This window comes from Dama dama, chromosome 20 (assembly GCF_033118175.1).
Source record: "Dama dama isolate Ldn47 chromosome 20, ASM3311817v1, whole genome shotgun sequence".
Lineage (NCBI taxonomy): Eukaryota > Metazoa > Chordata > Mammalia > Artiodactyla > Cervidae > Dama > Dama dama.
In genome coordinates, this window is record NC_083700.1 from 38,018,988 (window position 1) to 38,034,354 (window position 15,367).

Consider the following 15,367-nt stretch of genomic DNA (forward strand, 5'->3'; position numbering starts at 1 on the left):
CAAAGCCTTTGTGTGGACCACAACAAATTCTGGAAAATTCTTAAATAGATGGGGATACCAGACTACCTGACTTGCCTCTTGAGAAATCTGTGTGCAGGGCAGGAAGCAACAGTTAGAACTGGACATGAAACAATAGACTGGTTCCAAATAGGGAAAGGAGTACGTCGAGGCTGTATCTTGTCACCCTGCTTATTTAACTTCTATGCAGAGTACATCATGAGAAACGCTGGGCTGGAGTAAGCACAGGCTGGAATCAAGATTGCTGGGAGAAATATCAATAACCTCAGACATGCAGATGACACCACCCTTATGGCGGAAAGCGAAGAAGAAATAAAGAGCCTCTTGATGAAAGTAAAAGAGGAAAGTAAAAATGGTGGGTTAAAACTCAACATTCAGAAAATTAAGTTCATGACATATATATATGTCGTGTATCATTACAACACTAAGAATAAAATACCTAGGAATAAACCTACCTAAGGAGACAAAAGACATGTATGCAGAAAACTATAAGTAACTGATGAAAGAAATAAAAAACACAAGAGATGGAGACATATACTATGTTCTTGGATTGGAAAAATCAGTATTGTACAAATGATTATACTACCCAAAGCAATCTACAGATTAAATGCAATCTCTATCAAATACCAATGGTGTTTTTTCACATAACTAGAACAGAAAATTTTACAATTTGTATGGAAACACAAAAGACTTTGAAGCGCCAAAGCTATCTTGAGAAATAAAAACAGAGCTGGAAGAATCAAGAATTCAGAATATACCACAAAGCTACAGTCATCAAGACAGTATAATACTAGCACAAAAACAGAAATATAGATCAATAGAACAGGATAGAAAGTCTAGAGATAAATTCATGCACCTGTGGTCACCTTCTCTTTGACAGAGGAGGTAGGAATATACAGTGGGGGAAAGAGAGCCTCTTCAGTAAATGGCTCTGGTAAAATTGGAAAGCTGAACATAAAAGAATGAAATTAGAACACTGTTAAATTTTAGAATAAAAGGAGTAGGATCCCTGTTTCCATCTGTATGTATATTTATGTGTGCATATATAGTGTATCTGGTATTTTTCTACCTCTGGACGGTATTACCACACTAAGTTATGAAATCCTTTAAAAGATTTATATTTAAACTGGCTTAGAGATATTATTAAATATTGCAAAACTCCTCAAAATATAGGAACTCAAATGCTTTTCAAAGTCACATGCCTTCATAAATGTTTGACAAATATGCTTAGTTTGATATTATTAGTTTAATTTAAAAAACTATGTTTTCTAAGTTGTTAGCACTTAATTATAAAAATTATAAATTATAAAATACATGTTTATGTTATATTTAAGTTTTTTTATTTCTTGCTTTTGTGATACTTGTTTAACATGAATGTTCTGAAGAAATAATTAACAGGGAAATAGCTTGAGATGATGACTAGCTTTGTTTAATGTTATAATGTATGTGTGTGAATACAATTTCCAAGTCTTTTTAGGAAGCTTGAAACATTATGCCAATGCTAAATTAAATTAAGCTGAAATAGTCACTAAATATTTGAATAATCTCTAAGTAAGAAAACTACCGAAACCCTTATCATCATTTTAACTTTACCTACTTTTGGGGTTTTATTTTTATATGGTATCAATTCAGTTCAGTTCAGTCACTCAGTTGTGTCCAACTCCTTGCAACCCCATGAACTGCGGCACACCAGGCCTCCCTATCCATCACCAACAGCCGGAGTCTACCCAAACCCATGTCTATTGAGTCGGTGATGCCATCCAACCATCTCATCCTCTGTCATCCCCTTCTCCTCCTGCCTTCAATCTTTCCCAGCATCAGGGTCTTTTCCAATGAGTCAGCTCTTCGCATCAGGTGGCCAAAGTATTGGAGTTTCAGCTTCAACATCAGTCCTTCCAATGAACACCCAGGACTGATCTCCTTTAGGATGAACTGGTTGGGTCTCCTTGTGGTCCAAGTGACTCTCAACAGTCTTCTCCAACACCACAGTTCAAAAGCATCAATTTTTCGGCACTCAGCTTTCTTTATAGTCCAACTCTCACATCCATACATGACCACTGGAAAAACCATAGCCTTGACTAGATGGGCCCTTGTTGACAAAGTAATGTCTCTGCTTTTTAATATGCTGTCTAGGTTGGTCATAACTTTTTTTCCAAGGAGTAAACATCTTTTAATTTCATGGCTGCAATCACCATTTGCAATGATTTTAGAGCCCTCCAAAATAAAGTTAGCCACTGTTTCCACTGTTTTCCCATCTATTTGCCATGAAGTGATGGGACCAGATGCCATGATCATAGTTTCTGGATGTTGAGCTTTAAGCCAACTTTCTCACTCTCCTCTTTCACTTTCTTCAAGAGGCTCTTTAGTTCTTCCCTTTCTGCCACAAGGGTGGTGTCATCTGCATATCTGAGGTTACTGATATGTCTCCTGGCAATCTTGATTCCAGCTTGTGCTTCCTCCAGCCCAGCATTTCTCATGATGTACTCTGCATATAAGTTTAATAAGCAGAGTGACAATATATAGCCTTAACATACTCCTTTTCCTATTTGAAACCAGTCTGTTGTTCCATGTCCAGTTTTAACTGTTGCTTCCTAACCTACATACAGGTTTCTCATGAGGAAGGTCAGGTGGTCTGGTATTCCCATCTCCTTCAGAATTTTCCACAGTTTATTGTGATCCACACAGTCAAAGGCTTTGGCATGGTCAATAAAGCAGAAATATATGTTTTTTTCTGGAACTCTCTTGCTTTTTTGATGATCCAGTGGATGTTGGCAATTTGATCTCTGGTTCCTCTGCCTTTCTAAAACCAGCTTGAACATTTGGAAGTTCATGGTTTACGTATTGCTGAAGACTGGCTTGGAGAATTTTGAGCATTACTTTATTAATGTGTGAGAAGAGTGCAATTTTGCAGTAGTTAGAGCATTCTTTGCCATTGCCTTTCTTAGGGATTGGAATGAAAACTGACCTTTTCCAGTCCTATGGCCACTGCTGAGTTTTCCAAATTTGCTGACATATTGAGTGCAACACTTTCACAGCATCATCTTTTAGGATTTGAAATAGCTCAACTGGAATTCCATCACCTTCACTAGCTTTGTTTGTTGGACTGCTTCCTAAGGCCTACTTGACTTCACATTCCAGGATGTCTGGCTCTAGGTGACTGTGAGTGATTGCATAGAGAAGCCAAATATATTTTGTTCAGTTAATAAATATATATGTAATAAACATATTCCTCTTGTCACTTTGATAAGGTGTACCATGAGGAAGCGTAAACCTATAACAATTGTGATATTCTGTATTTGTAAAATTTGCCAGTTTGCTACAAAATCCTAGTATGTGACAGACATTTCACAATTGTCCACTTCCTGTAACTTTCTGTAAAAAGAAGTTACTTGTCATTTTAGAATGAGACAGAAGAAAATACAGGGGGAAAATAATCCTTAAATGAATGTATTAAAAAAATAATGATGTGGAAGTTTTGTGGGAAAGAACTCTTAGAAAAGGAGTCAATAGGTTTTTGCTTTTTTTTGTTGTTGCTTGTTTGTTTTAATTTAACTATTTAATTTTTTATGATTTATTTATTTTTGGCTGCACTGGGTCTTTGTTGCTGCGCACAGGCTTTCTCTAGTTGTGAATAACGGGTGCTGCTCTCCAGTTGTGGTGTGGGAGTGGCTTCTCTTGTTGCAGAGCACAGGCTCTGGGTGTTCAAGCTTAGTTGTGGTGCACTGGCTTGGTTGTCTGGCAGCATGTGGAATCTTCCTGGACCAGAGATCAAACCTGTGTCCTCTGCATCAGCAAGTGTTTTCTTATCCACTGGGCTACCAGGGAAGTCCTGTTTTATTTTGTTTTAAGTGAGTTCAGTAGTGAACTGATACAAAACTAGAGTTTGGTTTTCTTAATGTTAAAACAGCAAAGTTTTCTTGGATTGTTTGCCTACTATTAATAAAAGATGATGAAATATTTCTCTATAGCTTTTGAAGTAATCTATCTAGAAATCTAAGATTTTATATCTTATTAGAATATTTTCCTGTGATTTACGTTAAATTATGTTCTCAGTTATTTAAGATAAACTAAATATTTTTTTCATAGTGATCTGTGATACCATTTAATCAAGTATTCAAAAATTTTGACATTTTGACAACTTTCCAAAGTCAATTTCTAAATTAACCCTTTTTGTTCTCAAACTGACTTTCAAATTTCCCAGAGAGCTCTTGGAAAAATCTAAAGGATTTTTTCCCTTACATTTAAAAAAAGAGATTCTAAGCTAATTTGATTTATTTGATATGTTGAATTACATAAAAAGGCATTATCACATAAGAAGGGGTGCCTTAACCTACCCCAGGTTATATTGACATGGGTAAACATTATTAATATAAGTATTTTAGAAATTTTATGAATTTCATAGAAATTTGTCATTACCCATGATCGTTTGGGTAGGATATTATCAGTCACAATTCCAATTATTATTTGTAAACGTTTTATATCATGGAAATGACCAGATTGTTTTTTGTCCTGTGAATGGCCATATCGTTTGACATGACCATGGCCATTTTTATTTCCCACCCACATATATTCTCTGTCCTACTCTGATTCTCTTTGAATGAATTTGCTGATTCAGTTAAGGCCAGAATGCTTCCTCTTCAACAGCAAGTGACTGTGTCAGGGACCACTGAAAGGACTATGACAGATATCTGATGCACAGCCTTCTGACAGCATTGTTTAGTCCTAAAAGCATAGCACTGGACTGAATACAGATTTCCATATATTAATTATATATATATATATATAAATATAATTAATATATTTCCACATATTAATTCTGTGAAGAATTAATCAAGTCATAAAACTCTTAACCCAAGATCAGGCAGAATAAGAATAAATTACATGCTACTGAATGGACTAATAAAAGATGATTACAGTTTTTCTTTAAGATGTTGCTTTTGAGAGTTCTTTAATGTTCTATGTATATAAGGCACCCTTTTCTTCAGGAGACCCCGGTTTGATTCCTGGGTCAGGAAGATCCCCTGGAGAAGGGGTAGGCTACCCACTCCAGTATTCTTGGTCTTCCCTTGTGGCTCAGCTGGTAAAGAATCTGCCTGTAGTGCAGGAGACCTGGGTTTGATCCCTGGGTTGGAAAGATCCCCCTGGAGAAGGGAAAGGCTACCCACTGCAGTATTCTGGCCTGGAGAATTCCATGGACTGTATAGTCCATGGGTCGCAGTGTCAGACACAACTGCACAACATTCACTTTCACTTTTCTCTTAAGATCTAAAAAATCAGTAGATTATACTTTTATAAACAAAAATCAAACATTTGTCTTTCACTCTGCTCCTCCAGAATTTGAAAACTAGAATTACGTATTCTTTTTTTTCATTAAAAATATAATTATTTGTGGAAGTTCAATGAGAATCTCTCTTCCTTGTAACAGGATATAATTAGAAATATCAATTATATTGCCAAAATTTTCCTGAAATACCATATTTGAAAATAATGCAAAGATCCGGATGTGACCAGATAGGTTTAAAGATAAAAGGTTGATTTTATGGAACCAATGCTTATAAGTCACCTTTGGAAAAACTAGCCAGGTACCTGGCTTATAGGATTCCTAGCCTTAGAGGTGAATACTGAAGGTTACCTCCTCATAGGCCCAGGAAGGTTAGGTTGTTTTGGGCCATCAAGAAAAAGCAAATACACCCAAATCTGTAGGTAATGCAAAATTTGGTTGTGAGTTCTTGATGTGGTGAACTAGGCTCAAAAGGCTTTTAAAAGTCTAATCTGAGATTCTTTATGGAAAGTTTCAGCAAAGCAAACTTAAAAAAGGCTTATCTGGTCAGTTATCATTCTTGTTCCCCTTGTCTAAAAAATCAGGCCAAATCTGATGAGATCACACTTACTTGATAAACAGGAATCAAAAAGGGTGACTATGGAGACAATTTTTTTTTTAAATGATTCAATGGGAAACTATAAGACACATGTAGATTATTAGGTTATAATTTTGTTCATTTTCTCTAAGGTACTTTTTTTCCACTTCGTAAACTATATTACTTTCTACTTCTTTATTTACCTGTAAGTTGATCTGGTACTAATTCTGTTCAGTTCAGTTTAGTCACTCAATTGTGTCCAACTCTTTGTGACCCCATGGACTGCAGCACACCAGGCATCCCTGTCCAACACCAACTCCCGGAGCTTGTTCAAACTCATGTCCATTAATCTTAGTTTTTTGAATATTGAGTTTTAAGCCAATTTTTTCACTCTCCTCTTTCACTTTCATCAAGAGGCTCTTTAGTTCCTCTTCACTCTCTCCCATAAGGGTGGTGTTACCTGCATATCTGAGGTTATTGATATTTCTCCTGGCAATCTTGATTCCAGCTTGTGCTTCATCCAGCCCAGCATTTCTCATGATGGACTCTGCATAGAAGTTAAGTCAGCAGGGTGACAATATACAGCCCTGACATACTCCTTTCCCAATTTGGAACCAGTTGGTTGTTTCATGGCTGGTTCTAACTGTTGCCTCTTGACCTGCATACAGATTACTCAGGAGACAGGTAAAGTGATCCGGTATTTCCATCTCTTTAAGAATTTTTCACAGTTTGCTGTGATCCACACAGTCAAAGACTTTGGCACAGTCGTTAAAGTAGATGTAGATGTTTTTCTGGAGCTCTGTTACTTTTTCAATGATCTAATTAATGGATATTGGCAATTTGATGTCTGGTTCTTCTGCCCTTTCTAAATCCACAATTACTAACTAATTCTGTTAGTAATTATTAATAGCATTTCCAATTTTTCTCTCATTCCCATGATATGGCATGCCTCAGAACTAAAGCTGCCTTTTTCCTGAAACCCTGTAAACTGAAGCTGAATTGATGAATTTCAAAAAAAAATCACAAAAACTGATCATTTATGAGAAACCTCAGTCCTCTTGCTATGGAACACTCAGAAAGTTTGCTGAAACACCCAAGTGCCATCATCAAACATATTCAACTGCACACGAAGGATATCCACTGAATTGCCGCTGCCATCCTCACTAACTCCACCAAAGATGCTTCCAACCCAGCATCTAGAATCTTCCCGATTGACTGCCCTCAGGACTCAGAAGCTGGGTGTCCACTTATTAATCTCTGACTTAACTTCAGGGCGGCTCCTCGAACTCCTCTAAGTCTTGACTTTGGCATCCGTCCTTTGGGGCATACATGGCTCAAATTTAGCTGGTTTCAGTCCAGCCAGAAGCCCCCACCCTTGATGTCTGATCAAATTCCACATCTCCCACCATCCTCCAAGTGATATCTGATCACCCTTGCCTATCTTTTACAAGAATCCTGCTAATCTATTTAACTGAAATCTCCCCTAATCTTGATATTTTCTCTTGATTTTTCATCCAGTGATCACCACCCTGCCTGGTTACATTTCCTTTTGTCCATGTCATAAATGGAATTGAATTCTATCCTGAGGTCTCTCGCTTGCTGTGATACTTCCTGAATAAAATGATTTTTTTAATCACTCTATCTACTGTTGAGTTCCAGTTTTCTTTAATAATTATTAGCCATATATACAAAAATCATTTTAGCAATAAAAAATAATTAAGCTGCCAAGTGAATAATATAAAAAGAAGTACTAATTAATTGAATTTGAGCTAATTTATTTAGATCTAGAAAGCTAGATATGATTTTATTTATTTAAGACAGATTGTAATATAAATGTGGAGATAAAAGTGAAATGATACAATCAGGTGAAACTTAAAAGACTGATCTAGCTGATACTGCAGCTTTTGTAATAAACATAATCCTATTAGTGCTAATAAAGAGTTGAGATTTATTGAGTAAACTGTTCTAAGTACTTTGCAGGTATTATGTCTTTTTTTTTTTTAAGGTTAATATTATGCTCACATACTTTATATTTTGTAGAATCCATATTTTTCCAATTGTTTTTTTTTTTAATTTATTTTTTTTTATTAGTTGGAGGCTAATTACTTCACAACATTTCAGTGGGTTTTGTCATACATTGATATGAATCAGCCATAGAGTTACACGTATTCCCCATCCCGATCCCCCCTCCCACCTCCCTCTCCACCCGATTCCTCTGGGTCTTCCCAGTGCACCAGGCCCGAGCACTTGTCTCATGCATCCCACCTGGGCTGGTGATCTGTTTCACCATAGATAGTATACATGCTGTTCTTTTGAAACATCCCACCCTCACCTTCTACCACAAAGTTCAAAAGTCTGTTCTGTATTTCTGTGTCTCTTTTTCTGTTTTGCATATAGGGTTATCGTTACCATCTTTCTAGATTACATATATATGTGTTAGTATGCTGTAATGTCCTTTATCTTTCTGGCTTACTTCACTCTGTATAATGGGCTCCAGTTTCATCCATCTCATTAGGACTGATTCAAATGAATTCTTTTTAATGGCTGAGTAATATTCCATGGTGCATATGTACCACAGCTTCCTCATCCATTCATCTGCTGATGGGCATCTAGGTTGCCTCCATGTCCTGGCTATTATAAACAGTGCTGCGATGAACATTGGGGTGCACGTGTCTCTTTCAGATCTGGTTTCCTCAGTGTGTATGCCCAGAAGTGGGATTGCTGGGTCATATGGCAGTTCTATTTCCAGTTTTTTAAGAAATCTCCACACTGTTCTCCATAGCGGCTGTACTAGTTTGCATTCCCACCAACAGTGTAAGAGGGTTCCCTTTTCTCCACACCCTCTCCAGCATTTATTGCTTGTAGACTTTTGGATAGCAGCCATCCTGACTGGCGTGTAATGGTACCTCATTGTGGTTTTGATTTGCATTTCTCTAATAATGAGTGATGTTGAGCATCTTTTCATGTGTTTGTTAGCCATCTGTATGTCTTCTTTGGAGAAATGTCTGTTTAGTTCTTTGGCCCATTTTTTGATTGGGTCATTTATTTTTCTGGAATTGAGCTGCAGGAGTTGCTTGTATATTTTTGAGATTAATCCTTTGTCTGTTTCTTCATTTGCTATTATTTTCTCCCAATCTGAGGGCTGTCTTTTCACCTTACTTATAGTTTCCTTTGTAGTGCAAAAGCTTTTAAGTTTCATTAGGTCCCATTTGTTTATTTTTGCTTTTATTTCCAATATTCTGGGAGGTGGGTCATAGAGTAGAAAGCCCAGAGATAAATCCACGAACCTGTGGACACCTTATCTTTGACAAAGGAGGCAAGGATATACAATGGAAAAAAAGACAACCTCTTTAACAAGTGGTGCTGGGAAAACTGGTCAACCACTTGTAAAAGAATGAAACTAGAACACTTTCTAACACCATACACAAAAATAAACTCAAAATGGATTAAAGATCTAAATGTAAGACCAGAAACTATAAAACTCCTAGAGGAGAACATAGGCAAAACACTCTCCGGTATTATGTCTTTTATTCCTTACAAGCACCTTATGCAGTAGAGACTATTATCTCCATTTTGATATGATTCTAGATATAGATTTTAAAATAAAACTCAAATGAAAATGGAAAATAAAACATTAAAGTTCATAAAACAAGTACCTTGTGTACGTCAGGGTTGGAGAGAGGTCTGGAATGAGAGAGAAACCATGATTTTAGAAGGCAAGTCCTAAGTGCAGAAGTGACACATTCTAATGCAATTGTAATTTTCTCAATCAAATAATTAATTTCAAGAAACAAAGGGAGAAGAACCAAATCAACAAAATTAGAAAGGAAAATGGAGAGATCACAACAGACAACTCTCAAATAATTCATTTCAAAATATCTCATTATGAGCTTGTCTAGCTTGTTGTAAGCCAGCTCACTTAAAAAAACAAGTCTCCATTAGGTGTTTTTCATCTCATTAATTCTTGTTTCATATAAACACATTCCCCTGTGGCCCTGGAGGTGTCAACAGCTCCTGCCAGCACCAGCAGGATATTGCAGTATTCCCTATAGTTTTATCCATCCTAAAAATAATTTTGTAAATATTCCCTCCACAACGTGGGACGGGGTCAGGATAATGACTAGGTTGTGGTAGAGCCCATTTCCTAAGCCTTAGAACTCTTTTATAGTGTGCCAGGAAAGTTCCAGATTTTTACCTCATTAACTGTAGGTCATATTGAGTCCAGGCCTTAATTGACTAGCATAGTTACATCTCAAATAATTACATCTCTCCCAGGTGTTCGGTCCAATCCATTAAATTTAAAATTCTGGATAAGGTACACTAATGACTAATGACAAGGAATGCAGCCGATTGGGCCTTCTATTTTGTCCAACTTGCTCTCTCACCCTTATAATATCCTCACTATGTACCTCATACTCCTAACAGAATAGATTTGTGAAATCCTGTCTTTCCTATATAGGCTATTTCCACACATTGGCCTTTATCTGTCATGCTAGGGTATTCTGGGAAGAATATCACTGAAGGCTTGGGGGCAACAAGAATGGTAATGGTAGATTCTGAGGAAAACAATCTTCAACTTTTGGAGCAACTTCTCCAGATGAAGTTCCAGGAAGTCTTTCACATAGAAGAGGACTGGTTCCTTCAAAAAGAGAAGGGATGTCCACCTCTAGTGGCAAGGGAGGCTTGGGGGAATTTGTGAGTTTGATACTCTTGGCCTTACCTATGTCTGCCTAAATTTCCTCACCCCATGTTTTAGGGTCCTATTTCTTCCCTACTCACATCCTTCTTTGAGCACAGGAGATTTGGAATGTGGAGTGGGGGAGGGGGGCATTAACTGGCAATCTAACTCACTCTCTCTTACTCTCAGATTCAGCCTGACATTCCTTTCCTGGCTATTATAGGAGATGAAAAACTTTTAAATTTCCATGGATTTTTTAAAAATTGTCTTGGTTTCTCTTGTCTTAATATCTGATTAGAAGTCTGTTTTTCCAAGCTTTCTAGACCAAAAACTAAATTATTCCTTGAGTTCTCCCTAAATCAGTTTTAAAAAATCATTGAAACATTTGCTAAAATGAGTTTGGTGTTAACTTTGACTCTTAATCCTATATCATTTCAGCAAAATATATTGATTACATTATCTGAAAATATTTGAATGGAAAGAAGCTGACTCTAACCATTCACTGGTTTCTCCACTACTTCAGTCCAGTGAATATCACCACTGAAAGAACTTTCTCACTGTTTTCACTGCTGTCAATCCTAGATGATTGTAGAATATTTTACAGTCAATGTGATCCTATAAAGATATGTCATTCCATGATTTCCATCCTTAAAATTCTGCAAAGAATTCCATCACATGTAAAATAAAATACACATCCTTACTATGGCATATAAGGCCCTAAAAATCTAAAATCTGGTTTTCTTTATATTGTGATTTTCTACTTCTTTTATTTCACAAGTTATGCTTTTGTCACACTGGCCTTCTTTTTCCTTGACCACTACCGACCTGAGTTCTGCCCCTTGAACCCTGCCACTTGCTTTACCTGAATTCTCGTTCCCCAGTTTTTCAAAGGCTCACAAAATTCATTCAAGTCTCTGCTGAAATTTTACCTTCTCAGATAACCTATTCTTAATATATAATTTTATACATTATGATTTTATATACATAAAGAATATAGGAGAATATGTAATCAATACCTGCATGCTATGTCACTTCAGTCATGTCCAATTCTTTGTGACCCTGTGGGCTATAGCCTACCAGGCTCCCCTGTCCATGGGATTCTCCAGGAAAGAATCTGGAGTGGGTTGACATTTCCTCCTCCAGGGGATCTTCCCAACGCAGGGATCAAACCCGAGTCTCTTACATCTCCTGCATCGCCATGCAGGTTCTTTGTCACGAGTGCTACCTGAGAAGCACCATGTAATCAGTAGTTATATATAATATATATGTTTAGTAATTATAAGGTACACATTATGCATATAACATAATAATTTATTTACTCTACTTATATGGTTATTATATTAAATAATTTGTTTAGCTAATACACATATATCAATATGTATAGTTTATTTATACATATAATGTATAATTTTATATAACTTCATAAATATATAATTTTATATATTTTGGGGCTTCCTTCATAACTCAGTTGGTAAAGAATCTGCCCACAGTGCAAGAGATCGGGTTTGATCCTTGAGTTGGGAAGATCCCCAGGAGAAGGAAATGGCAACCCCGCCAGTATTCTTGCCTGGAGAATCCCATGGACAGAGGAGCCCGACAGGCTAGTTGATGGTTATCACAAAGAGTCAGATACAACTTAGTGACTAAACCACCACCAAAGGGTATAGGAGGATGTATGTATAATAATAGTTATTATAATAATAATTATTAAGAGAGTATGATATGACCAAGTGATCTAAATAGTAACTCTTAAATTTTTATCAAGATTTCATTGTTATAAAAGATAATTTTTTAAAGTATTCTCATTAAACATATAGATATAAAGCACATTTTTTCTTTACAGAAACTTTTAAAATAATTGATATAAGTGAAACAGTCTGTAGACTATAATTTGATACCTTTGAAATAATTTAATATATATATCTTAATTATATTCTAATTATTTTTCTTTAATCACTTATTCCTGGTTTTTAATTGAAAGCTCAGGTACTTTTGGTTCTTCAAAGCACTAGGTTTTTTTTCAGTAGGTAAAATTTACATTGAAACGTAGGTGGGGTAGAGTCCTGTTGGCACTGAAATAGGTCCATTCTTTTACTTTAGCCAAATGTTTCATATAACTTCTTAAAGTGGTGTGAGGCAATTTCAAGGACAAATTTGCTTTATTCACTTAAATTTCCTGTTCCAGGGTTTATAATTTATTTATTTGTTTTGACTTTAGGTAGAAGAAAATAAGAGAAAATATACAAGGCAAAATATAACAATAGTTATGCAAACTTTATTTAAAGAAGTACATATTTTGGCTTAATTCTCTAGACTTTACTTAAACTTTTGTACTCTCAATTACTGTGAACTTTAATTCGGTCTATAAATTCCATCACAAAATTCTATCACTCTTAGACAAGAGTATCTTGTCTTAGACTTAAATTTTGACTTAAATTTAGGAGTGTATCATTTCAAAACTGTTTCAGAAATGAAAACTCTTAGAAACTCTTCTCTAAAAGACTTATAGTCCCTTAAAACAAGTGGGAAGGGAATATAAACTCATTTAATCAAGTTTTGTTTTTTTGTTTTTTTTTTTTTAGCAGAAACTTAAATTGGTTTCATCATAGTTGGAGATCTCTCTCTTATGAAATGACTACTGGGGAAGATAATGGCATTTGTTTCTCATAGGGTTATATTTATTTCCAAATTTAGAAAATAAGTGGAATGATAATAATACTCCTGCCATTTAAATGGCAGTGGTATAGATGATGAATTACAGTTCCCTTTAAGGCAGCAATTGGAAACTAACCTATTAAAATAAAAAGTTAACTGGAAGCTCTGTGGTTTCATAGATGCCTATGTCTTCTTTCTATTGTTCTAATTTTGTAACAGCAAGTATCAAGTAGAACTGAATTTTTACCTGGGTGGCGGTAGTGACTCAGCCTTGACTAGTTAATTTCGTGAAGTAGGCAGGCATTCAGCTCAGATGCTTTTTTTCATTACATTGTGGGCTATGCAATGCTCTGACTCACAATTTCTTTCTGTAAGGCTAAAATGAAGGTGATTATGCTCATAATTCCCATCATTTCTAATTCCATCAGCATTCATAGTATTTGCTTGGTTCCTTATTAGTATGAAATCACTGGCCTCTATACTGTCTACAAAGAAAATAATAAAATGTACACAGATGTATTCATAAGAAAGCTGATTTATGGAAAATATTTAATGACAGCTAATTAAAATAGAAAAGAATGTTCTTATCCATGTTCCTTTCATAATTTACAAACAAGATTGTAGCATCAAAAGATCTATTACCTATGTAAACAACTTTTTGTGTAAATATTTTATTCATTTATTACCTTTCTTCCTATTATTTTATTGTGCAGATGAAATATATATTTCTCAGAATAATATATATGGCTTTTATTAAAAAAGGACTATGTATATTATATATATACTATATACTATATATATATACTATACTATATATATATATAGTATTTTTTCTTTTCAAATCTGAAAGACATTTCAGAGACAATTTGCAAACTATAATTTCTGATGATTAGAAATTTATAACATATATATAATGAATCTATTCTATGACAGAAATATTCTACAGGTTAGTCTTTTATTTAAACTCATTGCATTTGCCAGGAAAAAAAAAAAAAAACTTCTCCCAAATTATTAACAGATAAAAATTTAGAGTCAATAATGTTAATAATCTGAGTCATACATTTACACTGGTTTAAAGGAAACAAAGTTTTCTGATATATTAAGCCAGTCTTTTTACATTACAGTATAATAAAATAGTATCTGTTTAAGCAGCAAACCATCCTCCTACCTAATCTTGTTAAAGTTGTACATTTTAACCAGTTCATTAGTTACTCATATCTAATAATTGTATATTAATAGAATACTTTTTAAATGATACTCTGGGGCATAAATATATATCCCAGCAAGATTTTTGCTTTGAATTAAAAGTAATCAAACAACATTGATTATATTATTTATTGTAAAAAATAATTATCTTCTATCACTAGGAAACATTCATCTCAGTGTCAACCTTTAATGGTTTCCCCCAAAAAAATTATTATCAGAAATTATGTACATAATGTGTGCCAGTGTATACACTGTGTAATCTTATCTCCTATAGCTTTTGTCTTCTGTATTATTTTAGAATGTACCATGCATTTTTTTATAAATAAGCATCTAAAATATGGATGTTTCTTTTCTGAATGTGTGATTAGTTTCTTTCTAGCCAAAGGAGATTTCCCCCATGATCAAATTCCATCATTTTTCTGTTTTGGGATTCTGCCTGAAATATGCTTATTTTTATTTATGAAAAATGTGCCTGAAGATCTGCAAGTGCAATTTTGTAACACTTATATAAGCATATTTTTTTCTAATTTAAAATTGAGCTTACAGCTAGAAATAGCAGAACAAATGGAAGAAATAGCATTATGAATTTGTAAATGCTGTGAATTCAATAACGTGGCTAAGAAAATGAATGACAATACTTTGGCAATATTTTGTTTGAATATCATACTAAGAGTAGACAGAAAATATTCATTAAATAAAGCATATATATATACATATATATATGGAATATATCATTCTAAGTTTTTCTCTAGACATACAAGGGTTAATATTATAAAACACTGGAAACTGAGGTTGCATAAACTGCATATATTAACATGATCCAATCATTTTTTATTTTTAGTTTTTCAATATGATATGCCAGTTATTGACTTATTATCTCTCAGCTATAAACTCACCCTTTTTGCCTGCTCTGTGAAAATGAATCTGACACTTCTAAATATTTTCCTGTTAA